Genomic DNA, 22,751 nt, shown 5'->3' on the forward strand with positions numbered 1-22,751 from the left:
TTTTCCTATTATCTAGGCGCTTCATACGCATGAAACGTTCGACCTCGTCGATAAACCGCATGGGGTTTTTGCTAGGAGCGTCCCCAAATTTGGGCAATGCCACCTGTATGTCGCGGCCAGCGTAAGCGGGTAATCCGGTATAAGGGGGTTCAAAATTTAGGGGGTGGCCTTGCTCTGCCATTTCTACATGCAAATTATCGCGAGACGCGTTACTTCTAGATCTAGCGGTAGTGACGGGAATACCAGTGTAGGGGTCATAGATCTCCGTCGAATCAGAGCTAGATCGAGGGGTGTTTCCAGTTAGGGGATTAGCGTGTCCCTTAGTTAAGAATTGTTGCATTAATGCTTGACTTTGTTTCTGACTCTCCATCAGTAATTTAAGAGTAGCATTTATGTCTTTAATTTGCTTTTTAACTACTAAAGGGGCCATTTCTTCGCCGTCACTACTACTGGAATTTTCATCTGCCATTGTTAACAGGTATATTTAAAAATAAAGGGCTGAGCCTTTCTTTACGCGACAGTTAAATATAAAGACAGAACTTAAACAAAATATAATCGTCTTCGAAAATGATATAGCATCAAATACAAATAAAACTGTCCTCAGTGAGTTTTAAAATTTTACACCGACAAAATTAAATTAGTGGTAATTGTAAATTTTCTTACTGGTACGTTATCAGTTCTTTTTGGGGATTAGATGCTTCCTCTTTTCCGGCGTGGATTTAGCTTCGTTGCTGGTTGGCGCTCGTAGTTTCCAAGAGGCGTTCGATGTGGTCTTCCGGTCCTTACGGGTGGCGGAGAAATCGTGTACGGCTTATGGTCTTGAAAAAAAAAATCGAGCGGAATCCTTTGTCTTCAGCAGCGGCGGTCCACGAGGGTTAGGTTTTTTCGGCGGGAAAGGGTCCAGTTGGCTCCCGTTGTTCCTTTGTTGATTATTTTCGTTTTCTTAGTTCCTCCAAGAGTTTTTAGTCTTTTCGGTCAGCGTAGTATTTCTTGGGTGCAGCATTCGTTTGGTAGAGTTTGTCCGTAAATCGATTTTACTTTTAACGACTAACTTAATTTTAATGAAAGCTGCCCCGCGCCTCCACCATATTTGTAGCGGGCAATCGCGTATTGAGCAGCGCGAGGGGGTTATTTGCCTTAGAACTACAAAATAATTGAGTCCAACCGCACGTTGAGGATATAAGAAAAAAAAACATAAGTTTATTTACATGAATTTAGTCAAAGAAAAACCTTTTAACCTCTCTCAACCATCTCTTGGTTAGAACTGTCTTTCTCTCTCCCTCAACCCCGGCTTAACGCCTCTCGCGGACAAAAGGGGTTTTGGGATGATAGGCGAAAAAACTTTCCATCACGTGGTCAGCGCGCAAAGCGCGGGACCCGTGGGTTTTTTGGGGCATCTCTCTTGAGATGACTAAGAGGTATTTTTCAGTAGGAAAAATACCTTTTCGATACTTTTACATTGCTTGGGGAGGGGAGCCAAATACGGGTGTTACAGGGTTGTTTCAACCAGTCCGATATGGTCTAGTGGCTAGGATATCTGGCTCTCACCCAGAAAGCCCGGGTTCGATTCCCGGTATCGGAGCGAGTGCTTTGTACCGCTTTTGAAGAATAAACTTAAAGACACATTTATAGGAATAATATTTAGGGTTTGTTCAACTAGTCCGATATGGTCTAGTGGCTAGGATATCTGGCTCTTACCCAGAAGGCGAGAGTACGATTCCCGTTATCGGAGAGAGTGCTTTTGTACCGCTTTTCAAGAATAGACTTAAGGATATAGGTTTATGAATAGAATTAAGACTTGGTTAAGCAAGTCCGATATGGACTAGTGGCTAGGATATCTGGCTCTCACCCAGAAGGCCCGGGTACGATTCCCGGTATCGGGGCGAGTGCTTTTGTACCGCTTTTCAAGAATAGAATTAAGACTTGGTTGAGCAAGTACGATATGGTCTAGTGGCTAGGATACCTGACTTTCACCCAGAAGGCCCGGGTTCGATTCCCGGTATCGGGGCGAGTGCTTTTGTACCGCTTTTCAAGAATAGAATTAAGACTTGGTTGAGCAAGTACGATATGGTCTAGTGGCTAGGATATCTGGCTCTCACCCAGAAGGCGAGAGTACGATTCCCGGTATCGGAGCGTGTGCTTTTGTACCGCTTTTCAAGAATAGATTTAAGGATATAGGTTTATGAATATAATTAAGACTTGGTTAAGCAAGTCCGATATGGTGTAGTGGCTAGGATATGTGGCTCTCACCCAGAAGGCGAGAGTACGATTCCCGTTATCGGAGCGAGTGCTTTTGTACCGCTTTTCAAGAATAGACTTAAGGATATAGGTTTATGAATAGAATTAAGACTTGGTTAAGCAAGTCCGATATGGACTAGTGGCTAGGATATCTGGCTCTCACCCAGAAGGCCCGGGTACGATTCCCGGTATCGGGGCGAGTGCTTTTGTACCGCTTTTCAAGAATAGAATTAAGACTTGGTTGAGCAAGTACGATATGGTCTAGTGGCTAGGATACCTGACTTTCACCCAGAAGGCCCGGGTTCGATTCCCGGTATCGGGGCGAGTGCTTTTGTACCGCTTTTCAAGAATAGAATTAAGACTTGGTTGAGCAAGTACGATATGGTCTAGTGGCTAGGATATCTGGCTCTCACCCAGAAGGCGAGAGTACGATTCCCGGTATCGGAGCGTGTGCTTTTGTACCGCTTTTCAAGAATAGATTTAAGGATATAGGTTTATGAATATAATTAAGACTTGGTTAAGCAAGTCCGATATGGACTAGTGGCTAGGATATCTGGCTCTCACCCAGAAGGCCCGGGTACGATTCCCGGTGTCGGGGCGAGTGCTTTTGTACCGCTTTTCAAGAATAGAATTAAGACTTGGTTGAGCAAGTACGATATGGTCTAGTGGCTAGGATACCTGACTTTCACCCAGAAGGCCCGGGTTCGATTCCCGGTATCGGAGCGAGTGCTTTTGTACCTCTTTTCAAGAATAGACTTAAGGATATAGGTTTATGAATAGAATTAAGACTTAGTTAAGCAAGTCCGATATGGACTAGTGGCTAGGATATCTGGCTCTCACCCAGAAGGCCCGGGTACGATTCCCGGTATCGGGGCGAGTGCTTTTGTACCGCTTTTCAAGAATAGAATTAAGACTTGGTTGAGCAAGTACGATATGGTCTAGTGGCTAGGATACCTGACTTTCACCCAGAAGGCCCGGGTTCGATTCCCGGTATCGGGGCGAGTGCTTTTGTACCACTTTTCAAGAATAGAATTAAGACTTGGTTGAGCAAGTACGATATGGTCTAGTGGTTAGGATATCTGGCTCTCACCCAGAAGGCGAGAGTACGATTCCCGGTATCTGAGCGAGTGCTTCTGTACCTCTTTTCAAGAATAGACTTAAGGATATAGGTTTATGAATAGAATTAAGACTTGGTTGCGCAAGTCCGATATGGTCTAGTGGCTAGGATATCTGGCTTTCACCCAGAAGGCCCGGGTTCGATTCCCGTTATCGGAGCGAGTGCTATTGTACCGCTTTTGAACAATGAACTTAAAGACACATTTATAGGAATAATATCTAGGGTTGTTCCAAGCTGTGCGATATGGTCTAGTGGCTAGGATATCTGGCTCTCACCCACAAGGCCCGGGTTCGATTCCCGGTATCGGGGCGAGTGCTTTTGTACCGCTTTTCAAGAATAGAATTAAGACTTGGTTGAGCAAGTACGATATGGTCTAGTGGCTAGGATATCTGGCTCTCACCCAGAAGGCGAGAGTACGATTCCCGGTATCGGAGCGAGTGCTTCTGTACCTCTTTTCAAGAATAGACTTAAGGATATAGGTTTATGAATAGAATTAAGACTTGGTTGCGCAAGTCCGATATGGTCTAGTGGCTAGGATATCTGGCTTTCACCCAGAAGGCCCGGGTTCGATTCCCGTTATCGGAGCGAGTGCTATTGTACCGCTTTTGAACAATGAACTTAAAGACACATTTATAGGAATAATATCTAGGGTTGTTCCAAGCTGTCCGATATGGTCTAGTGGCTAGGATATCTGGCTCTCACCCACAAGGCCCGGGTTCGATTCCCGGTATCGGGGCGAGTGCTTTTGTACCGCTTTTCAAGAATAGAATTAAGACTTGGTTGAGCAAGTACGATATGGTCTAGTGGCTAGGATATCTGGCTTTCACCCAGAAGGCCCGGGTTCGATTCCCGGTATCGGAGCGAGTGCTTTGTACCGCTTTTGAAGAATAAACTTAAAGACACATTTATAGGAATAATATCTAGGGTTGTTTCAACCAGTCCGATATGGTCTAGTGGCTAGGATATCTGGCTCTCACCCAGAAAGCCCGGGTTCGATTCCCGGTATCGGAGCGTGTGCTATGTACCGCTTTTGAAGAATAAACTTAAAGACACATTTATAGGAATAATATTTAGGGTTTGTTCAACTAGTCCGATATGGTCTAGTGGCTAGGATATCTGGCTCTCACCCAGAAGGCGAAAGTACGATTCCCTGTATCGGAGCGTGTGCTTTTGTAACGCTTTTCAAGAATAGACTTAAGGATATAGGTTTATGAATAGAATTAAGACTTGGTTAAGCAAGTCCGATATGGTCTTGCGGCTAGGATACCTGGCTTTCACCCATAATACCCGGGTGCGATTCCCGGTATCGGAGCGAGTGCTTTTGTACCTCTTTTCAAGAATAGACTTAAGGATATAGGTTTATGAATAGAATTAAGACTTGGTTGCGCAAGTCCGATATGGTCTAGTGGCTAGGATATCTGGCTTTCACCCAGAAGGCCCGGGTTCGATTCTCGTTATCGGAGCGAGTGCTATTGTACTGCTTTTGAACAATGAACTTAAAGACACATTTATAGGAATAATATTTAGGGTTGTTCCGACCAGTCCGATATGGTCTAGTGGCTAGGATATCTGGCTTTCACCCAGAAGTCCCGGGTTCGATTCCCAGTATCGGGGCGAGTGCTTTGTACCGCTTTTGAAGAATAGAATTAAGACTTGGTTGAGCAAGTACGATATGGTCTAGTGGCTAGGATACCTGACTTTCACCCAGAAGGCCCGGGTTCAATTCCCGGTATCGGAGCGAGTGCTTTTGTACCGCTTTTGAAGAATGAATTGAAAGACACATTTATAGGAATAATATTTAGGGTTGTTCCAACCAGGCCGATATGGTCTAGTGGTTAGGATATCTGACTTTCACCCAGAAGGCCCGGGTTCGATTCCCGGTATCGGAGAGAGTGCTTTTGTACCGCTTTTGAAGAATAAACTTAAAGACACATTTATAGGAATAATATTTAGGGTTTGTTCAACTAGTCCGATATGGTCTAGTGGCTAGGATATCTGGCTCTCACCCAGAAGGCGAAAGTACGATTCCCTGTATCGGAGCGTGTGCTTTTGTAACGCTTTTCAAGAATAGACTTAAGGATATAGGTTTATGAATAGAATTAAGACTTGGTTAAGCAAGTCCGATATGGTCTTGCGGCTAGGATACCTGGCTTTCACCCATAATACCCGGGTGCGATTCCCGGTATCGGAGCGAGTGCTTTTGTACCTCTTTTCAAGAATAGACTTAAGGATATAGGTTTATGAATAGAATTAAGACTTGGTTGCGCAAGTCCGATATGGTCTAGTGGCTAGGATATCTGGCTTTCACCCAGAAGGCCCGGGTTCGATTCTCGTTATCGGAGCGAGTGCTATTGTACCGCTTTTGAACAATGAACTTAAAGACACATTTATAGGAATAATATTTAGGGTTGTTCCGACCAGTCCGATATGGTCTAGTGGCTAGGATATCTGGCTTTCACCCAGAAGTCCCGGGTTCGATTCCCGGTATCGGGGCGAGTGCTTTGTACCGCTTTTGAAGAATAGAATTAAGACTTGGTTGAGCAAGTACGATATGGTCTAGTGGCTAGGATACCTGACTTTCACCCAGAAGGCCCGGGTTCAATTCCCGGTATCGGAGCGAGTGCTTTTGTACCGCTTTTGAAGAATGAATTGAAAGACACATTTATAGGAATAATATTTAGGGTTGTTCCAACCAGGCCGATATGGTCTAGTGGCTAGGATATCTGACTTTCACCCAGAAGGCCAGGGTTCGATTCCCGGTATCGGAGAGAGTGTTTTGTAAAACATTTCAAAAATAGACTTAAGGACATAGGTTTATGAATAGAATTAAGACTTGGTTACGCAAGTCCGATATGGTCTAGTGGCTAGGATATCTGGCTTTCACCCAGAAGGCCCGGGTTCGATTCCCGGTATCGGAGCGAGTGCTTTTGTACCGCTTTTGAAGAATGAATTTAAAGACACAATTATAGGAATAATATTTAGGGTTGTTCCAACCAGTCCGATATGGTCTAGTGGCTAGGATATCTGGCTTTCACCCAGAAGGCCCGGGTTCGATTCCCGGTGTCGGAGCGAGTGCTTTTGTACCTCTTTTCAAGAATAGACTTAAGGATATAGGTTTATGAATAGAATTAAGACTTGGTTAAGCAAGTCCGATATGGACTAGTGGCTAGGATATCTGGCTCTCACCCAGAAGGCCCGGGTACGATTCCCGGTATCGGGGCGAGTGCTTTTGTACCGCTTTTCAAGAATAGAATTAAGACTTGGTTGAGCAAGTACGATATGGTCTAGTGGCTAGGATACCTGACTTTCACCCAGAAGGCCCGGGTTCGATTCCCGGTATCGGGGCGAGTGCTTTTGTACCGCTTTTCAAGAATAGAATTAAGACTTGGTTGAGCAAGTACGATATGGTCTAGTGGCTAGGATATCTGGCTCTCACCCAGAAGGCGAGAGTACGATTCCCGGTATCGGAGCGAGTGCTTCTGTACCTCTTTTCAAGAATAGACTTAAGGATATAGGTTTATGAATAGAATTAAGACTTGGTTGCGCAAGTCCGATATGGTCTAGTGGCTAGGATATCTGGCTTTCACCCAGAAGGCCCGGGTTCGATTCCCGTTATCGGAGCGAGTGCTATTGTACCGCTTTTGAACAATGAACTTAAAGACACATTTATAGGAATAATATCTAGGGTTGTTCCAATCTGTTTGATATGGTCTAGTGGCTAGGATATCTGGCTCTCACCCACAAGGCCCGGGTTCGATTCCCGGTATCGGGGCGAGTGCTTTTGTACCGCTTTTCAAGAATAGAATTAAGACTTGGTTGAGCAAGTACGATATGGTCTAGTGTCTAGGATACCTGACTTTCACCCAGAAGGCCCGGGTTCGATTCCCGGTATCGGAGCTAGTGCTTTTGTACCGCTTTTGAAGAATGAATTTAAAGACACATTTATAGGAATAATATTTAGGGTTGTTCCAACCAGTCCGATATGGTCTAGTGGCTAGGATATCTGACTTTCACCCAGAAGGCCAGGGTTCGATTCCCGGTATCGGAGAGAGTGTTTTGTAAAGCATTTCAAAAATAGACTTAAGGACATAGGTTTATGAATAGAATTAAGACTTGGTTACGCAAGTCCGATATGGTCTAGTGGCTAGGATATCTGGCTTTCACCCAGAAGGCCCGGGTTCGATTCCCGGTATCGGAGCGAGTGCTTTGTACCGCTTTTGAAGAATAAACTTAAAGACACATTTATAGGAATAATATCTAGGGTTGTTTCAACCAGTCCGATATGGTCTAGTGGCTAGGATATCTGGCTCTCACCCAGAAAGCCCGGGTTCGATTCCCGGTATCGGAGCGTGTGCTATGTACCGCTTTTGAAGAATAAACTTAAAGACACATTTATAGGAATAATATCTAGGGTTGTTTCAACCAGTCCGATATGGTCTAGTGGCTAGGATATCTGGCTCTCACCTAGAAAGCCCGGGTTCGATTCCCGGTATCGGAGCGTGTGCTATGTACCGCTTTTGAAGAATAAACTTAAAGACACATTTATAGGAATAATATTTAGGATTTGTTCAACTAGTCCGATATGGTCTAGTGGCTAGGATATCTGGCTCTCACCCAGAAGGCGAAAGTACGATTCCCTGTATCGGAGCGTGTGCTTTTGTAACGCTTTTCAAGAATAGACTTAAGGATATAGGTTTATGAATAGAATTAAGACTTGGTTAAGCAAGTCCGATATGGTCTTGCGGCTAGGATACCTGGCTTTCACCCATAATACCCGGGTGCGATTCCCGGTATCGGAGCGAGTGCTTTTGTACCTCTTTTCAAGAATAGACTTAAGGATATAGGTTTATGAATAGAATTAAGACTTGGTTACGCAAGTCCGATATGGTCTAGTGGCTAGGATGTCTGGCTTTCACCCAGCAGGCCCGGGTTCTATTCCCGGTATCGGAGCGAGTGCTTTGTACCGCTTTTGAAGAATAAACTTAAAGACACATTTATAGGAATAATATCTAGGGTTGTTCCAACCATGCCGATAGGGTCTAGTGGCTAGGATATCTGACTTTCACCCAGAAGGCCAGGGTTCGATTCCCGGTATCGGAGAGAGTGTTTTGTAAAACATTTCAAAAATAGACTTAAGGACATAGGTTTATGAATAGAATTAAGACTTGGTTACGCAGGTCCGATATGGTCTAGTGGCTAGGATATCTGGCTTTCACCCAGAAGGCCCGGGTTAGATTCCCGGTATCGGAGCGAGTGCTTTTGTACCGCTTTTGAAGAATGAATTTAAAGACACAATTATAGGAATAATATTTAGGGTTGTTCCAACCAGTCCGATATGGTCTAGTGGCTAGGATATCTGGCTTTCACCCAGAAGGCCCGGGTTCGATTCCCGGTATCGGAGCGAGTGCTTTGTACCGCTTTTGAAGAATAAACTTAAAGACACATTAATAGGAATAATATTTAGGGTTTGTACAACTAGTCCGATATGGTCTAGTGGCTAGGATATCTGGCTCTTACCCAGAAGGCGAGAGTACGATTCCCGTTATCGGAGCGAGTGCTTTTGTACCGCTTTTCAAGAATAGATTTAAGGATATAGGTTTATGAATAGAATTAAGACTTGGTTAAGCAAGTCCGATATGGACTATTGGCTAGGATATCTGGCTCTCACCCAGAAGGCCCGGGTACGATTCCCGGTATCGGGGCGAGTGCTTTTGTACCGCTTTTCAAGAATAGAATTAAGACTTGGTTGAGCAAGTACGATATGGTCTAGTGGCTAGGATACCTGACTTTCACCCAGAAGGCCCGGGTTCGATTCCCGGTATCGGAGCGAGTGCTTTTGTACCTCTTTTCAAGAATAGACTTAAGGATACAGGTTTATGAATAGAATTAAGACTTGGTTAAGCAAGTCCGATATGGACTAGTGGCTAGGATATCTGGCTCTCACCCAGAAGGCCCGGGTACGATTCCCGGTATCGGGGCGAGTGCTTTTGTACCGCTTTTCAAGAATAGAATTAAGACTCGGTTGAGCAAGTACGATATGGTCTAGTGGCTAGGATACCTGACTTTCACCCAGAAAGCCCGGGTTCGATTCCCGGTATCGGGGCAAGTGCTTTTGTACCGCTTTTCAAGAATAGAATTAAGACTTGGTTGAGCAAGTACGATATGGTCTAGTGGCTAGGATATCTGGCTCTCACCCAGAAGGCGAGAGTACGATTCCCGGTATCGGAGCGTGTGCTTTTGTACCGCTTTTCAAGAATAGATTTAAGGATATAGGTTTATGAATATAATTAAGACTTGGTTAAGCAAGTCCGATATGGGCTAGTGGCTAGGATATCTGGCTTTCACTCAGAAGGCCCGTGTTCGACTCCCGGTATCGGACCGAGTGCTTTTGTACCGCTTTTGAAGAATGAACTTAAAGACACATTTATAGGAATAATATCTAGGGTTGTTTCAACCAGTCCGATATGGTCTAGTGGCTAGGATATCTGGCTCTCACCCAGAAAGCCCGGGTTCGATTCCCGGTATCGGAGCGAGTGCTTTGTACCGCTTTTGAAGAATAAACTTAAAGACACATTTATAGGAATAATATTTAGGGTTTGTTCAACTAGTCCGATATGGTCTAGTGGCTAGGATATCTGGCTCTTACCCAGAAGGCGAGAGTACGATTCCCGTTATCGGAGCGAGTGCTTTTGTACCGCTTTTCAAGAATAGACTTAAGGATATAGGTTTATGAATAGAATTAAGACTTGGTTAAGCAAGTCCGATATGGACTAGTGGCTAGGATATCTGGCTCTCACCCAGAAGGCCCGGGTACGATTCCCGGTATCGGGGCGAGTGCTTTTGTACCGCTTTTCAAGAATAGAATTAAGACTTGGTTGAGCAAGTACGATATGGTCTAGTGGCTAGGATACCTGACTTTCACCCAGAAGGCCCGGGTTCGATTCCCGGTATCGGAGCGAGTGCTTTTGTACCTCTTTTCAAGAATAGACTTAAGGATATAGGTTTATGAATAGAATTAAGACTTGGTTAAGCAAGTCCGATATGGACTAGTGGCTAGGATATCTGGCTCTCACCCAGAAGGCCCGGGTACGATTCCCGGTATCGGGGCGAGTGCTTTTGTACCGCTTTTCAAGAATAGAATTAAGACTTGGTTGAGCAAGTACGATATGGTCTAGTTGCTAGGATACCTGACTTTCACCCAGAAGGCCCGGGTTCGATTCCCGGTATCGGGTCGAGTCCTTTTGTACCGCTTTTCAAGAATAGAATTAAGACTTGGTTGAGCAAGTACGATATGGTCTAGTGGCTAGGATATCTGGCTCTCACCCAGAAGGCGAGAGTACGATTCCCGGTATCGGAGCGTGTGCTTTTGTACCGCTTTTCAAGAATAGATTTAAGGATATAGGTTTATGAATATAATTAAGACTTGGTTAAGCAAGTCCGATATGGGCTAGTGGCTAGGATATCTGGCTTTCACTCAGAAGGCCCGTGTTAGATTCCCGGTATCGGACCGAGTGCTTTTGTACCGCTTTTGAAGAATGAACTTAAAGACACATTTATAGGAATAATATCTACGGTTGTTTCAACCAGTCCGATATGGTCTAGTGGCTAGGATATCTGGCTCTCACCCAGAAAGCCCGGGTTCGATTCCCGGTATCGGAGCGAGTGCTTTGTACCGCTTTTGAAGAATAAACTTAAAGACACATTTATAGGAATAATATCTAGGGTTGTTCCAAGCTGTCCGATATGGTCTAGTGGCTAGGATATCTGGCTCTCACCCACAAGGCCCGGGTTCGATTCCCGGTATCGGGGCGAGTGCTTTTGTACCGCTTTTCAAGAATAGAATTAAGACTTGGTTGAGCAAGTACGATATGGTCTAGTGGCTAGGATACCTGACTTTCAACCAAAAGGCCCGGGTTCGATTCCCGGTATCGGAGCGAGTGCTTTTGTACCGCTTTTGAAGAATGAATTTAAAGACACATTTATAGGAATAATATTTAGGGTTTGTTCAACCAGTCCGATAGGGTTTAGTGGCTAGGATATCTGGCTCTCACCCAGAAGGCGAGAGTACGATTCCCGGTATCGGAGCGTGTGCTTTTGTACCGCTTTTCAAGAATAGACTTAAGGATATAGGTTTATAAATAGAATTAAGACTTCGTTAAGCAAGTCCGATATGGTCTTGCGGCTAGGATACCTGGCTTTCACCCATAATACCCGGGTGCGATTCCCGGTATCGGAGCGAGTGCTTTTGTACCTCTTTTCAAGAATAGACTTAAGGATATAGGTTTATGAAAAGAATTAAGACTTGGTTACGCAAGTCCGATATGGTCTAGTGGCTAGGATATCTGGCTTTCACCCAGAAGGCCCGGGTTCTATTCCCGGTATCGGAGCGAGTGCTATTGTACCGCTTTTGAAGAATGAATTTAAAGACACATTTATAGGAATAATATTTAGGCTTGTTCCGACCAGTCCGATATGGTCTAGTGGCTAGGATATCTGGCTTTCACCCACAAGTCCCGGGTTCGATTCCCGGTATCGGAGCGAGTGCTTTGTACCGCTTTTGAAGAATAGAATTAAGACTTGGTTGAGCAAGTACGATATGGGCTAGTGGCTAGGATACCTGACTTTCACCCAGAAGGCCCGGGTTCGATTCCCGGTATCGGAGCGAGTGCTTTTGTACCGCTCTTGAAGAATGAATTTAAAGACACATTTATAGGAATAATATTTAGGGTTGTTCCAACCAGTCCGATATGGTCTAGTGGCTAGGATATCTGACTGTCACCCAGAAGGCCAGGGTTCGATTCCCGGTATCGGAGAGAGTGTTTTGTAAAACATTTCAAAAATAGACTTAAGGACATAGGTTTATGAATAGAATTAAGACTTGGTTACGCAAGTCCGATATGGTCTAGTGGCTAGGATATCTGGCTTTCACCCAGAAGGCCCGGGTTCGATTCCCGGTATATGGAGCGAGTGCTTTTGTACCGCTTCTGAAGAATGAATTTAAAGACACAATTATAGGAATAATATTTAGGGTTGTTCCAACCAGTCCGATATGGTCTAGTGGCTAGGATATCTGGCTTTTACCCAGAAGGCCCGGGTTCGATTCCCGGTATCGGAGCGAGTGCTTTGTACCGCTTTTGAAGAATAAACTTAAAGACACATTTATAGGAATAATATTTCGGGTTTGTTCAACTAGTCCGATATGGTCTAGTGGCTAGGATATCTGGCTCTTACCCAGAAGGCGAGAGTACGATTCCCGTTATCGGAGCGAGTGCTTTTGTACCGCTTTTCAAGAATAGACTTAAGGATATAGGTTTATGAATAGAATTAAGACTTGGTTAAGCAAGTCCGATATGGACTAGTGGCTAGGATATCTGGCTCTCACCCAGAAGGCCCGGGTACGATTCCCGGTATCGGGGCGAGTGCTTTTGTACCGCTTTTCAAGAATAGAATTAAGACTTGGTTGAGCAAGTACGATATGGTCTAGTGGCTAGGATACCTGACTTTCACCCAGAAGGCCCGGGTTCGATTCCCGGTATCAGAGCGAGTGCTTTTGCACCTCTTTTCAAGAATAGACTTAAGGATATAGGTTTATGAATAGAATTAAGACTTGGTTGAGCAAGTACGATATGGTCTAGTGGCTAGGATATCTGGCTCTCACCCAGAAGGCGAGAGTACGATTCCCGGTATCGGACCGAGTGCTTTTGTACCGCTTTTGAAGAATGAACTTAAAGACACATTTATAGGAATAATATCTAGGGTTGTTTCAACAAGTCCGATATGGTCTAGTGGCTAGGATATCTGGCTCTCACCCAGAAAGCCCGGGTTCGATTCCCGGTATCGGAGCGAGTGCTTTGTACCGCTTTTGAAGAATAAACTTAAAGACACATTTATAGGAATAATATCTAGGGTTGTTCCAAGCTGTCCGATATGGTCTAGTGGCTAGGATATCTGGCTCTCACCCACAAGGCCCGGGTTCGATTCCCGGTATCGGGGCGAGTGCTTTTGTACCGCTTTTCAAGAATAGAATTAAGACTTGGTTGAGCAAGTACGATATGGTCTAGTAGCTAGGATACCTGACTTTCAACCAAAAGGCCCGGGTTCGATTCCCGGTATCGGAGCGAGTGCTTTTGTACCGCTTTTGAAGAATGAATTTAAAGACACATTTATAGGAATAATATTTAGGGTTGTTCTAACCAGTCCGATATGGTCTAGTGGCTAGGATATCTGGCTTTCACCCAGAAGGCCCGGGTTCGATTCCCGGTATCGGAGCGAGTGCTTTGTACCGCTTTTGAAGAATAAACTTAAAGACACATTTATAGGAATAATATTTAGGGTTTGTTCAACTAGTCCGATATAATCTAGTGGCTAGGATATCTGGCTCTTACCCAGAAGGCGAGAGTACGATTCCCGTTATCGGAGCGAGTGCTTTTGTACCGCTTTTCAAGAATAGACTTAAGGATATAGGTTTATGAATAGAATTAAGACTTGGTTAAGCAAGTCCGATATGGACTAGTGGCTAGGATATCTGGCTCTCACCCAGAAGGCCCGGGTACGATTCCCGGTATCGGGGCGAGTGCTTTTGTACCGCTTTTCAAGAATAGAATTAAGACTTGGTTGAGCAAGTACGATATGGTCTAGTGGCTAGGATACCTGACTTTCACCCAGAAGGCCCGGGTTCGATTCCCGGTATCGGAGCGAGTGCTTTTGCACCTCTTTTCAAGGATAGACTTAAGGATATAGGTTTATGAATAGAATTAAGACTTGGTTGAGCAAGTACGATATGGTCTAGTGGCTAGGATATCTGGCTCTCACCCAGAAGGCGAGAGTACGATTCCCGGTATCGGACCGAGTGCTTTTGTACCGCTTTTGAAGAATGAACTTAAAGACACATTTATAGGAATAATGTCTAGGGTTGTTTCAACCAGTCCGATATGGTCTAGTGGCTAGGATATCTGGCTCTCACCCAGAAAGCCCGGGTTCGATTCCCGGTATCGGAGCGAGTGCTTTGTACCGCTTTTAAAGAATAAACTTAAAGACACATTTATAGGAATAATATCTAGGGTTGTTCCAAGCTGTCCGATATGGTCTAGTGGCTAGGATATCTGGCTCTCACCCACAAGGCCCGGGTTCGATTCCCGGTATCGGGGCGAGTGCTTTTGTACCGCTTTTCAAGAATAGAATTAAGACTTGGTTGAGCAAGTACGATATGGTCTAGTGGCTTGGATACCTGACTTTCACCCAGAAGGCCCGGGTTCGATTCCCGGTATCGGAGCGAGTGCTTTTGCACCTCTTTTCAAGAATAGACTTAAGGATGTAGGTTTATGAATAGAATTAAGACTTGGTTGAGCAAGTACGATATGGTCTAGTGGCTAGGATATCTGGCTCTCACCCAGAAGGCGAGAGTACGATTCCCGGTATCGGACCGAATGCTTTTGTACCGCTTTTGAAGAATGAACTTAAAGACACATTTATAGGAATAATATCTAGGGTTGTTTCAACCAGTCCGATATGGTCTAGTGGCTAGGATATCTGGCTCTCACCCAGAAAGCCCGGGTTCGATTCCCGGTATCGGAGCGAGTGCTTTGTACCGCTTTTGAAGAATAAACTTAAAGACACATTTATAGGAATAATATCTAGGGTTGTTCCATGCTGTCCGATATGGTCTAGTGGCTAGGATATCTGGCTCTCACCCACAAGGCCCGGGTTCGATTCCCGGTATCGGGGCGAGTGCTTTTGTACCGCTTTTCAAGAATGGAATTAAGACTTGGTTGAGCAAGTACGATATGGTCTAGTGGCTAGGATACCTGACTTTCAACCAAAAGGCCCGGGTTCGATTCCCGGTATCGGAGCGAGTGCTTTTGTACCGCTTTTGAAGAATGAATTTAAAGACACATTTATAGGAATAATATTTAGGGTTGTTCTAACCAGTCCGATATGGTCTAGTGGCTAGGATATCTGGCTTTCACCCAGAAGGCCCGGGTTCGATTCACGGTATCGGAGCGAGTGCTTTGTACCGCTTTTGAAGAATAAACTTAAAGACACATTTATAGGAATAATATTTAGGGTTTGTTCAACCAGTCCGATATGGTCTAGTGGCTAGGATATCTGGCTCTCACCCAGAAGGCGAGAGTACGATTCCCGGTATCGGAGCGTGTGCTTTTGTACCGCTTTTCAAGAATAGACTTAAGGATATAGGTTTATGAATAGAATTAAGACTTGGTTAAGCAAGTCCGATATGGGCTAGTGGCTAGGATATCTGACTTTCACTCAGAAGGCCCGTGTTCGATTCCCGGTATCGGACCGAGTGCTTTTGTACCGCTTTTGAAGAATGAATTTAAAGACACATTTATAGGAATAATATCTAGGGTTGTTTCAACCAGTCCGATATGGTCTAGTGGCTAGGATATCTGGCTCTCACCCAGAAGGCCCGGGTTCGATTCCCGGTATCGGAGCGAGTGCTTTGTACCGCTTTTGAAGAATAAACTTAAAGACACATTTATAGGAATAATATTTAGGGTTTGTTCAACCAGTCCGATATGGTCTAGTGGCTAGGATATCTGGCTCTCACCTAGAAGGCGAAAGTACGATTCCCTGTATCGGAGCGTGTGCTTTTGTAACGCTTTTCAAGAATAGACTTAAGGATATAGGTTTATGAATAGAATTAAGACTTGGTTAAGCAAGTCCGATATGGTCTTGCGGGTAGGATACCTGGCTTTCACCCATAATACCCGGGTGCGATTCCCGGTATCGGAGCGAGTGCTTTTGTACCTCTTTTCAAGAATAGACTTAAGGATATAGGTTTATGAATAGAATTAAGACTTGGTTACGCAAGTCCGATAGGGTCTACTGGCTAGGATATCTGGCTTTCACCCAGAAGGCCCGGGTTCGATTCCCGGTATCGGAGCGAGTGCTATTGTACCGCTTTTGAAGAATGAATTTAAAGACACATTTATAGGAATAATATTTAGGGTTGTTCCGACCAGTCCGATATGGTCTAGTGGCTAGGATAACTGGCTCTCACCCAGAAGGCGAGAGTACGATTCCCTGTATCGGAGCGTGTGCTTTTGTAACGCTTTCCAAGAATAGACTTAAGGATATAGGTTTATGAATTGAATTAAGACTTGGTTAAGAAAGTCCGATATGGTCTTTCGGCTAGGATACCTGGCTTTCACCCAGAAGGCCCGGGTTCAATTCCCGGTATCGGAGCGAGTGCTATTGTACCGCTTTTGAAGAATGAATTTAAAGACACAATTATAGGAATAATATTTAGGGTTGTTCCGACCAGTCCGATATGGTCTAGTGGCTAGGATATCTGGCTTTCACCCAGAAGGCCCGGGTTCGATTACCGGTATCGGAGCGAGTGCTTTGTACCGCTTTTGAAGAATAAACTTAAAGACACATTTATAGGAATAATATTTAGGGTTTGTTCAACCAGTCCGATATGGTCTAGTGGCTAGGATATCTGGCTCTCACCCAGAAGGCGAGAGTATGATTCCCGGGATCGGAGCGTGTGCTTTTGTACCGCTTTTCAAGAATAGACTTAAGGAAATAGGTTTATGAATAGAATTAAGACTTGCTTAAGCAAGTCCGATGTGGACTAGTGCCTAGGATATCTGGCTTTCACTCAGAAGGCCCGTGTTCGATTCCCGGTATCGGACCGAGTGCTTTTGTACCGCTTTTGAAGAATGAACTTAAAGACACATTTATAGAAATAATATCTAGGGTTGTTAAAAACAGTCCGATATGGTCTAGTGGCTAGGATATCTGGCTCTCACCCAGAGAGCCTGGGTTCGATTCCCGGTATCGGAGCGAGTGCTTTGTACCGCTTTTGAAGAATAAACTTAAAGACACATTTATAGGAATAATATTTAGGGTGTTTTCAACCAGTCCGATATGGTCTAGTGGCTAGGATATCTGGCTCTCACCTAGAAGGCGAAAGTACGATTCCCTGTATCGGAGCGTGTGCTTTTGTACCTCTTTTCAAGAATAGACTTAAGGATATACGTTTATGAATAGAATTAAGACTTGGTCACGCAAGTCCGATATGGTCTAGTGGCTAGGATACCTGACCTTCAACCAAAAGGCCCGGGTTCGATTCCCGGTATCGGAGCGAGTGCTTTTGTACCGCTTTTGAAGAATGAATTTAAAGACACATTTATAGGAATAATATTTAGGGTTGTTCTAACCAGTCCGATATGGTCTAGTGGCTAGGATATCTGGCTTTCACCCAGAAGGCCCGGGTTCGATTCCCGGTATCGGAGCGAGTGCTTTGTACCGCTTTTGAAGAATAAACTTAAAGACACATTAATAGGAATAATATTTAGGGTTTGTTCAACTAGTCCGATATGGTCTAGTGGCTAGGATATCTGGCTCTTACCCAGAAGGCGAGAGTACGATTCCCGTTATCGGAGCGAGTGCTTTTGTACCGCTTTTCAAGAATAGACTTAAGGATATAGGTTTATGAATAGAATTAAGACTTGGTTAAGCAAGTCCGATATGGACTAGTGGCTAGGATATCTGGCTCTCACCCAGAAGGCCCGGGTACGATTCCCGGTATCGGGGCGAGTGCTTTTGTACCGCTTTTCAAGAATAGAATTAAGACTTGGTTGAGCAAGTACGATATGGTCTAGTGGCTAGGATACCTTACTTTCACCCAGAAGGCCCGGGTTCGATTCCCGGTATCGGAGCGAGTGCTTTTGCACCTCTTTTCAAGGATAGACTTAAGGATATAGGTTTATGAATAGAATTAAGACTTGGTTGAGCAAGTACGATATGGTCTAGTGGCTAGGATATCTGGCTCTCACCCAGAAGGCGAGAGTACGATTCCCGGTATCGGACCGAGTGCTTTTGTACCGCTTTTGAAGAATGAACTTAAAGACACATTTATAGGAATAATATCTAGGGTTGTTTCAACCAGTCCGATATGGTCTAGTGGCTAGGATATCTGGCTCTCACCCAGAAAGCCCGGGTTCGATTCCCGGTATCGGAGCGAGTGCTTTGTACCGCTTTTAAAGAATAAACTTAAAGACACATTTATAGGAATAATATCTAGGGTTGTTCCAAGCTGTCCGATATGGTCTAGTGGCTAGGATATCTGGCTCTCACCCAAAAGGCCCGGGTTCGATTCCCGGTATCGGGGCGAGTGCTTTTGTACCGCTTTTCAAGAATAGAATTAAGACTTGGTTGAGCAAGTACGATATGGTCTAGTGGCTTGGATACCTGACTTTCACCCAGAAGGCCCGGGTTCGATTCCCGGTATCGGAGCGAGTGCTTTTGCACCTCTTTTCAAGAATAGACTTAAGGATGTAGGTTTATGAATAGAATTAAGACTTGGTTGAGCAAGTACGATATGGTCTAGTGGCTAGGATATCTGGCTCTCACCCAGAAGGCGAGAGTACGATTCCCGGTATCGGACCGAATGCTTTTGTACCGCTTTTGAAGAATGAACTTAAAGACACATTTATAGGAATAATATCTAGGGTTGTTTCAACCAGTCCGATATGGTCTAGTGGCTAGGATATCTGGCTCTCACCCAGAAAGCCCGGGTTCGATTCCCGGTATCGGAGCGAGTGCTTTGTACCGCTTTTGAAGAATAAACTTAAAGACACATTTATAGGAATAATATCTAGGGTTGTTCCAAGCTGTCCGATATGGTCTAGTGGCTAGGATATCTGGCTCTCACCCACAAGGCCCGGGTTCGATTCCCGGTATCGGGGCGAGTGCTTTTGTACCGCTTTTGAAGAATGAATTTAAAGACACATTTATAGGAATAATATTTAGGGTTGTTCTAACCAGTCCGATATGGTCTAGTGGCTAGGATATCTGGCTTTCACCCAGAAGGCCCGGGTTCGATTCCCGGTATCGGAGCGAGTGCTTTGTACCGCTTTTGAAGAATAAACTTAAAGACACATTTATAGGAATTATATTTAGGGTTTGTTCAACCAGTCCGATATGGTCTAGTGGCTAGGATATCTGGCTCTCACCCAGAAGGCGAGAGTACGATTCCCGGTATCGGAGCGTGTGCTTTTGTACCGCTTTTCAAGAATAGACTTAAGGATATAGGTTTATGAATAGAATTAAGACTTGGTTAAGCAAGTCCGATATGGGCTAGTGGCTAGGATATCTGACTTTCACTCAGAAGGCCCGTGTTCGATTCCCGGTATCGGACCGAGTGCTTTTGTACCGCTTTTGAAGAATGAATTTAAAGACACATTTATAGGAATAATATCTAGGGTTGTTTCAACCAGTCCGATATGGTCTAGGGGCTAGGATATCTGGCTCTCACCCAGAAAGCCCGGGTTCGATTCCCGGTATCGGAGCGAGTGCTTTGTACCGCTTTTGAAGAATAAACTTAAAGACACATTTATAGGAATAATATTTAGGGTTTGTTCAACCAGTCCGATATGGTCTAGTGGCTAGGATATCTGGCTCTCACCTAGAAGGCGAAAGTACGATTCCCTGTATCGGAGCGTGTGCTTTTGTAACGCTTTTCAAGAATAGACTTAAGGATATAGGTTTATGAATAGAATTAAGACTTGGTTAAGCAAGTCCGATATGGTCTTGCGGGTAGGATACCTGGCTTTCACCCATAATACCCGGGTGCGATTCCCGGTATCGGAGCGAGTGCTTTTGTACCTCTTTTCAAGAATAGACTTAAGGATATAGGTTTATGAATAGAATTAAGAATTGGTTACGCAAGTCCTATATGGTCTACTGGCTAGGATATCTGGCTTTCACCCAGAAGGCCCGGGTTCGATTCCCGGTATCGGAGCGAGTGCTATTGTACCGCTTTTGAAGAATGAATTTAAAGACACATTTATAGGAATAATATTTAGGGTTGTTCCGACCAGTCCGATATGGTCTAGTGGCTAGGATAACTGGCTCTCACCCAGAAGGCGAGAGTACGATTCCCTGTATCGGAGCGTGTGCTTTTGTAACGCTTTTCAAGAATAGACTTAAGGATATAGGTTTATGAATTGAATTAAGACTTGGTTAAGAAAGTCCGATATGGTCTTTCGGCTAGGATACCTGGCTTTCACCCAGAAGGCCCGGGTTCGATTCCCGGTATCGGAGCGAGTGCTATTGTACCGCTTTTGAAGAATGAATTTAAAGACACAATTATAGGAATAATATTTAGGGTTGTTCCGACCAGTCCGATATGGTCTAGTGGCTAGGATATCTGGCTTTCACCCAGAAGGCCCGGGTTCGATTACCGGTATCGGAGCGAGTGCTTTGTACCGCTTTTGAAGAATAAACTTAAAGACACATTTATAGGAATAATATTTAGGGTTTGTTCAACCAGTCCGATATGGTCTAGTGGCTAGGATATCTGGCTCTCACCCAGAAGGCGAGAGTATGATTCCCGGGATCGGAGCGTGTGCTTTTGTACCGCTTTTCAAGAATAGACTTAAGGAAATAGGTTTATGAATAGAATTAAGACTTGCTTAAGCAAGTCCGATGTGGACTAGTGCCTAGGATATCTGGCTTTCACTCAGAAGGCCCGTGTTCGATTCCCGGTATCGGAACGAGTGCTTTTGTACCGCTTTTGAAGAATGAACTTAAAGACACATTTATAGAAATAATATCTAGGGTTGTTAAAAACAGTCCGATATGGTCTAGTGGCTAGGATATCTGGCTCTCACCCAGAAAGCCCGGGTTCGATTCCCGGTATCGGAGCGAGTGCTTTGTACCGCTTTTGAAGAATAAACTTAAAGACACATTTATAGGAATAATATTTAGGGTGTTTTCAACCAGTCCGATATGGTCTAGTGGCTAGGATATCTGGCTCTCACCTAGAAGGCGAAAGTACGATTCCCTGTATCGGAGCGTGTGCTTTTGTACCTCTTTTCAAGAATAGACTTAAGGATATACGTTTATGAATAGAATTAAGACTTGGTCACGCAAGTCCGATATGGTCTAGTGGCTAGGATATCTGGCTCTCACCCACAAGGCCCGGGTTCGATTCCCGGTATCGGGGCTAGTGCTTTTGTACCGCTTTTCAAGAATAGAATTTAAAGACACATTTATAGGAATAATATTTAGGGTTGTTCCAACCAGTCCGATATGGTCTCTTGGCTAGGATATCTGGCTTTCACCCAGAAGGCCCGGGTTCGATTCCCGGTATCGGAGCGAGTGCTTTGTACTGCTTTTGAAGAATAAACTTAAAGACACATTTTAGGAATAATATTTAGGGTTTGTTCAACCAGTCCGATATGGTCTAGTGGCTAGGATATCTGGCTCTCACACAGAAGGCGAGAGTACGATTCCCTGTATCGGAGCGTGTGCTTTTGTAACGCTTTTCAAGAATAGACTTAAGTATATAGGTTTATGAATAGAATTAAGACTTGGTTAAGCAAGTCCGATATGGTCTTGCGGCTAGGATACCTGGCTTTCATCCATAATACCCGGGTTCGATTCCCGGTATCGGAGCGAGTGCTTTTGTACCTCTTTTCAAGAATAGACTTAAGGATATAGGTTTATGAATAGAATTAAGACTTGGTTACGCAAGTCCGATATGGTCTAGTGGCTAGGATATCTGGCTTTCACCCAGAAGGCCCGGGTTCGATTCCCGGTATCGGAGCGAGTGCTTGTACCGCTTTTGAAGAATAAACTTAAAGACACATTTATAGGAATAATATTTAGGGTTTGTTCAACTAGTCCGATATGGTCTAGTGGCTAGGATATCTGGCTCTCACCCAGAAGACGAGAGTACGATTCCCGGTATCGGAGCGGGTGCTTTTGTACCGCTTTTCAAGAATAGACTTAAGGATATAGGTTTATGAATTGAATTAAGACTTGGTTAAGCAAGTCCGATATGGACTAGTGGCTAGGATATCTGGCTTTCACCCAGAAGGCCCGTGTCCGATTCCCGGAATCGGACCGAGTGCTTTTGTACCGCTTTTGAAGAATGAACTTAAAGACATATTTATAGGAATAATATCTAGGGTTGTTCCAAGCTGTCCGATATGGTCTAGTGGCTAGGATATCTGGCTCTCACCCACAAGGCCCGGGTTCGATTCCCGGTATCGGGGCGAGTGATTTTGTACCGCTTTTCAAGAATAGAATTAAGACTTGGTTGAGCAAGTACGATATGGTCTAGTGGCTAGGATACCTGACTTTAACCGAGAAGGCCCACGTTCGATTCCCGAAATCGGACCGAGTGCTTTTGTACCGCTTTTGAAGAATGAATTTAAAGACACATTTATAGGAATAATATTTAGGGTTGTTCCAACCAGTCCGATATGGTCTATTGGCTAGGATATCTGGCTTTCACCCAGAAGGCCAGGGTTCGATTCCCGGTATCGGAGAGAGTGCTTTGTACCGCTTTTGAAGAATAAACTTAAAGACACAATTATAGGAATAATATTTAGGGTTTGTTCCAACCAGTCCGATATGG

General features: G+C 44.4%; 37 non-coding genes across 37 annotated transcripts; all 37 read left to right on the forward strand.

Moving 5' to 3' along the window:
- The first annotated feature begins 1,510 nt into the window (after nt 1–1,510).
- Nucleotides 1,511–1,582, forward strand: TRNAE-CUC (transfer RNA glutamic acid (anticodon CUC)). Its single transcript has one exon. It is a non-coding gene; the product is annotated as a tRNA-Glu (tRNA).
- Nucleotides 1,583–3,441: 1,859 nt separating this feature from the next.
- TRNAE-UUC (transfer RNA glutamic acid (anticodon UUC)) lies at nt 3,442–3,513 on the forward strand. Its single transcript has one exon. It is a non-coding gene; the product is annotated as a tRNA-Glu (tRNA).
- A 355-nt stretch (nt 3,514–3,868) lies between these two features.
- TRNAE-UUC (transfer RNA glutamic acid (anticodon UUC)) lies at nt 3,869–3,940 on the forward strand. The gene has a single exon. It is a non-coding gene; the product is annotated as a tRNA-Glu (tRNA).
- A 204-nt stretch (nt 3,941–4,144) lies between these two features.
- On the forward strand, nt 4,145–4,216 carry TRNAE-UUC (transfer RNA glutamic acid (anticodon UUC)). The gene has a single exon. It is a non-coding gene; the product is annotated as a tRNA-Glu (tRNA).
- Nucleotides 4,217–4,294: 78 nt separating this feature from the next.
- Nucleotides 4,295–4,366, forward strand: TRNAE-CUC (transfer RNA glutamic acid (anticodon CUC)). The gene has a single exon. It is a non-coding gene; the product is annotated as a tRNA-Glu (tRNA).
- Nucleotides 4,367–5,172: 806 nt separating this feature from the next.
- On the forward strand, nt 5,173–5,244 carry TRNAE-UUC (transfer RNA glutamic acid (anticodon UUC)). The gene has a single exon. It is a non-coding gene; the product is annotated as a tRNA-Glu (tRNA).
- Nucleotides 5,245–5,776: 532 nt separating this feature from the next.
- On the forward strand, nt 5,777–5,848 carry TRNAE-UUC (transfer RNA glutamic acid (anticodon UUC)). Its single transcript has one exon. It is a non-coding gene; the product is annotated as a tRNA-Glu (tRNA).
- Nucleotides 5,849–6,201: 353 nt separating this feature from the next.
- Nucleotides 6,202–6,273, forward strand: TRNAE-UUC (transfer RNA glutamic acid (anticodon UUC)). Its single transcript has one exon. It is a non-coding gene; the product is annotated as a tRNA-Glu (tRNA).
- A 79-nt stretch (nt 6,274–6,352) lies between these two features.
- On the forward strand, nt 6,353–6,424 carry TRNAE-UUC (transfer RNA glutamic acid (anticodon UUC)). Its single transcript has one exon. It is a non-coding gene; the product is annotated as a tRNA-Glu (tRNA).
- Nucleotides 6,425–6,904: 480 nt separating this feature from the next.
- On the forward strand, nt 6,905–6,976 carry TRNAE-UUC (transfer RNA glutamic acid (anticodon UUC)). The gene has a single exon. It is a non-coding gene; the product is annotated as a tRNA-Glu (tRNA).
- Nucleotides 6,977–7,481: 505 nt separating this feature from the next.
- On the forward strand, nt 7,482–7,553 carry TRNAE-UUC (transfer RNA glutamic acid (anticodon UUC)). Its single transcript has one exon. It is a non-coding gene; the product is annotated as a tRNA-Glu (tRNA).
- A 78-nt stretch (nt 7,554–7,631) lies between these two features.
- TRNAE-CUC (transfer RNA glutamic acid (anticodon CUC)) lies at nt 7,632–7,703 on the forward strand. Its single transcript has one exon. It is a non-coding gene; the product is annotated as a tRNA-Glu (tRNA).
- A 78-nt stretch (nt 7,704–7,781) lies between these two features.
- Nucleotides 7,782–7,853, forward strand: TRNAE-CUC (transfer RNA glutamic acid (anticodon CUC)). Its single transcript has one exon. It is a non-coding gene; the product is annotated as a tRNA-Glu (tRNA).
- A 680-nt stretch (nt 7,854–8,533) lies between these two features.
- On the forward strand, nt 8,534–8,605 carry TRNAE-UUC (transfer RNA glutamic acid (anticodon UUC)). The gene has a single exon. It is a non-coding gene; the product is annotated as a tRNA-Glu (tRNA).
- Nucleotides 8,606–8,684: 79 nt separating this feature from the next.
- TRNAE-UUC (transfer RNA glutamic acid (anticodon UUC)) lies at nt 8,685–8,756 on the forward strand. Its single transcript has one exon. It is a non-coding gene; the product is annotated as a tRNA-Glu (tRNA).
- A 1,057-nt stretch (nt 8,757–9,813) lies between these two features.
- TRNAE-CUC (transfer RNA glutamic acid (anticodon CUC)) lies at nt 9,814–9,885 on the forward strand. The gene has a single exon. It is a non-coding gene; the product is annotated as a tRNA-Glu (tRNA).
- A 1,057-nt stretch (nt 9,886–10,942) lies between these two features.
- Nucleotides 10,943–11,014, forward strand: TRNAE-CUC (transfer RNA glutamic acid (anticodon CUC)). Its single transcript has one exon. It is a non-coding gene; the product is annotated as a tRNA-Glu (tRNA).
- A 656-nt stretch (nt 11,015–11,670) lies between these two features.
- Nucleotides 11,671–11,742, forward strand: TRNAE-UUC (transfer RNA glutamic acid (anticodon UUC)). Its single transcript has one exon. It is a non-coding gene; the product is annotated as a tRNA-Glu (tRNA).
- Nucleotides 11,743–12,096: 354 nt separating this feature from the next.
- TRNAD-GUC (transfer RNA aspartic acid (anticodon GUC)) lies at nt 12,097–12,168 on the forward strand. Its single transcript has one exon. It is a non-coding gene; the product is annotated as a tRNA-Asp (tRNA).
- A 230-nt stretch (nt 12,169–12,398) lies between these two features.
- Nucleotides 12,399–12,470, forward strand: TRNAK-UUU (transfer RNA lysine (anticodon UUU)). Its single transcript has one exon. It is a non-coding gene; the product is annotated as a tRNA-Lys (tRNA).
- Nucleotides 12,471–13,126: 656 nt separating this feature from the next.
- On the forward strand, nt 13,127–13,198 carry TRNAE-CUC (transfer RNA glutamic acid (anticodon CUC)). Its single transcript has one exon. It is a non-coding gene; the product is annotated as a tRNA-Glu (tRNA).
- A 354-nt stretch (nt 13,199–13,552) lies between these two features.
- TRNAE-UUC (transfer RNA glutamic acid (anticodon UUC)) lies at nt 13,553–13,624 on the forward strand. Its single transcript has one exon. It is a non-coding gene; the product is annotated as a tRNA-Glu (tRNA).
- Nucleotides 13,625–14,280: 656 nt separating this feature from the next.
- On the forward strand, nt 14,281–14,352 carry TRNAE-CUC (transfer RNA glutamic acid (anticodon CUC)). The gene has a single exon. It is a non-coding gene; the product is annotated as a tRNA-Glu (tRNA).
- A 505-nt stretch (nt 14,353–14,857) lies between these two features.
- TRNAE-CUC (transfer RNA glutamic acid (anticodon CUC)) lies at nt 14,858–14,929 on the forward strand. The gene has a single exon. It is a non-coding gene; the product is annotated as a tRNA-Glu (tRNA).
- A 354-nt stretch (nt 14,930–15,283) lies between these two features.
- Nucleotides 15,284–15,355, forward strand: TRNAE-UUC (transfer RNA glutamic acid (anticodon UUC)). The gene has a single exon. It is a non-coding gene; the product is annotated as a tRNA-Glu (tRNA).
- A 380-nt stretch (nt 15,356–15,735) lies between these two features.
- On the forward strand, nt 15,736–15,807 carry TRNAE-CUC (transfer RNA glutamic acid (anticodon CUC)). Its single transcript has one exon. It is a non-coding gene; the product is annotated as a tRNA-Glu (tRNA).
- Nucleotides 15,808–16,640: 833 nt separating this feature from the next.
- Nucleotides 16,641–16,712, forward strand: TRNAE-UUC (transfer RNA glutamic acid (anticodon UUC)). The gene has a single exon. It is a non-coding gene; the product is annotated as a tRNA-Glu (tRNA).
- A 380-nt stretch (nt 16,713–17,092) lies between these two features.
- Nucleotides 17,093–17,164, forward strand: TRNAE-CUC (transfer RNA glutamic acid (anticodon CUC)). The gene has a single exon. It is a non-coding gene; the product is annotated as a tRNA-Glu (tRNA).
- Nucleotides 17,165–17,544: 380 nt separating this feature from the next.
- TRNAE-UUC (transfer RNA glutamic acid (anticodon UUC)) lies at nt 17,545–17,616 on the forward strand. Its single transcript has one exon. It is a non-coding gene; the product is annotated as a tRNA-Glu (tRNA).
- Nucleotides 17,617–18,272: 656 nt separating this feature from the next.
- On the forward strand, nt 18,273–18,344 carry TRNAE-CUC (transfer RNA glutamic acid (anticodon CUC)). The gene has a single exon. It is a non-coding gene; the product is annotated as a tRNA-Glu (tRNA).
- Nucleotides 18,345–18,422: 78 nt separating this feature from the next.
- Nucleotides 18,423–18,494, forward strand: TRNAE-CUC (transfer RNA glutamic acid (anticodon CUC)). The gene has a single exon. It is a non-coding gene; the product is annotated as a tRNA-Glu (tRNA).
- A 355-nt stretch (nt 18,495–18,849) lies between these two features.
- Nucleotides 18,850–18,921, forward strand: TRNAE-CUC (transfer RNA glutamic acid (anticodon CUC)). The gene has a single exon. It is a non-coding gene; the product is annotated as a tRNA-Glu (tRNA).
- Nucleotides 18,922–19,150: 229 nt separating this feature from the next.
- On the forward strand, nt 19,151–19,222 carry TRNAE-UUC (transfer RNA glutamic acid (anticodon UUC)). Its single transcript has one exon. It is a non-coding gene; the product is annotated as a tRNA-Glu (tRNA).
- A 380-nt stretch (nt 19,223–19,602) lies between these two features.
- Nucleotides 19,603–19,674, forward strand: TRNAE-CUC (transfer RNA glutamic acid (anticodon CUC)). Its single transcript has one exon. It is a non-coding gene; the product is annotated as a tRNA-Glu (tRNA).
- Nucleotides 19,675–20,507: 833 nt separating this feature from the next.
- On the forward strand, nt 20,508–20,579 carry TRNAE-UUC (transfer RNA glutamic acid (anticodon UUC)). Its single transcript has one exon. It is a non-coding gene; the product is annotated as a tRNA-Glu (tRNA).
- Nucleotides 20,580–20,959: 380 nt separating this feature from the next.
- On the forward strand, nt 20,960–21,031 carry TRNAE-CUC (transfer RNA glutamic acid (anticodon CUC)). Its single transcript has one exon. It is a non-coding gene; the product is annotated as a tRNA-Glu (tRNA).
- Nucleotides 21,032–21,863: 832 nt separating this feature from the next.
- Nucleotides 21,864–21,935, forward strand: TRNAE-UUC (transfer RNA glutamic acid (anticodon UUC)). The gene has a single exon. It is a non-coding gene; the product is annotated as a tRNA-Glu (tRNA).
- The last annotated feature ends 816 nt before the right edge of the window (nt 21,936–22,751 follow it).

The sequence above is a fragment of the Phalangium opilio genome, unplaced genomic scaffold, assembly GCF_054372755.1.
Source record: "Phalangium opilio isolate 3A_F unplaced genomic scaffold, DU_Popi_V2 ptg000039l_2, whole genome shotgun sequence".
Lineage (NCBI taxonomy): Eukaryota > Metazoa > Arthropoda > Arachnida > Opiliones > Phalangiidae > Phalangium > Phalangium opilio.